We start from the raw sequence: 1284 nt of genomic DNA on the forward strand, positions 1-1284 counted from the left end.
TTTTTCAATTTTGGCCCATCCTATTGGCCTTACATTTCTGTTACAGAGAGATCTAAACCCTCCATAAATTTCTGATACCTTTATTCATGCTACATAACTTCTTCCTTTATGAGTTCAAGTATAATGTATCATGTATACTTGTGGTGGGTTGACCCTGGCTGGGGGCCAGGTGCCCACCAGAGCTGCTCTATCACTCCCCTTGTTCATTAGACGGGAGAAAAGGCACAACGAAAAACTTGTGGGTCGAGGTAAGGACAGGGAGAGATCACTCACTAATTATCGTCACAAGCAAACCAGACTGAACTTAGAGAGGGAATTCATCTAATTTATTACTAAGCAAAACCAAGTAGAGGAATGAGAAATAAAATCCAATCTTAAAACACCTCCCCCCACCCCTCCCATCTTCCCGGGTTCAACTTCACTCCCGGCTTCAACCTCAGCCCCCTCAGCGGCACAGGGGGACGGGGAGTGGGGGTTACGGTCAGTTCATCACACGGTGTTTCTGCTGCTTCTTCATCCTCAGGGGGAGGACTCCTCTCATCGTTCCCCTGCTCCAGCATGGAGTCCCTCTCACGGGAGACAGTCCTTCACGAACTGCTCCAGCGTGAGTCCTTCCCATGGGCTACAGTCCTTCATGAACTGCTCCAGCGTGGGTCTCTCCCATGGGGTGCAGACCTTCAGGAGCAAACTGCTCCAGCGTGGGGTCCCCCACGGGGTCACAAGTCCTGCCAGCAAACATGCTCTGGCGTGGGCTCCTCTCTCCATGGGGCCACAGGTCCTGCCAGGAGCTTGCTCCAGCGCGGGCTTCCCACGGGGTCAGAGCCTCCTTCAGGTGCCTCCACCTGCTCCGGCCTGGGGTCCTCCACGGGCTGCAGGTGGAATCTCTACACCCCCTCATCCTCCCTCCATGGGCTGCAGGGGGACAGCCTGCTTCACCATGGTCTTCACCACGGGCTGCAGGGGGATCTCTGCTCCGGCGCCTGGAGCACCTCCTGCCCCTCCTTCTTCACTGACCTTGGTGTCTGCAGATGTTCTTACATCTTCTCACTCCTCTCTCTGGCTGCAAAAGCGCTCTCTAACTGTTTTTCTCTTTCTTAAATCTGTTATCACAGAGGCGCTGATTGGCTTGGCCTTGGCCAGCGGCGGGTCTGTCTTGGAGCCGGCTGGCATTGGCTCTGTCAGACACAGGGGAAGCTTCTGGCAGCTTCTTACAAAAGCCACCCCTGTAGCCCCCCCCACTACCAAAACCTTGCCACGCAAACCCAACACAATACTCTAGGTTAA

General features: G+C 54.4%; 1 long non-coding RNA gene across 1 annotated transcript; it reads right to left on the minus strand.

Moving 5' to 3' along the window:
• Positions 1-311: 311 nt before the first annotated feature.
• Positions 312-809, minus strand: LOC142600185 (uncharacterized). Its single transcript, XR_012833633.1, has 2 exons — positions 676-809; positions 312-585 (listed from the first exon to the last, which is right to left on the minus strand). It is a non-coding gene; the product is annotated as an uncharacterized LOC142600185 (long non-coding RNA).
• Positions 810-1284: the final 475 nt, after the last annotated feature.

The sequence above is a fragment of the Balearica regulorum genome, chromosome 1, assembly GCF_011004875.1.
Source record: "Balearica regulorum gibbericeps isolate bBalReg1 chromosome 1, bBalReg1.pri, whole genome shotgun sequence".
Taxonomy (NCBI): Eukaryota; Metazoa; Chordata; class Aves; order Gruiformes; family Gruidae; genus Balearica; species Balearica regulorum.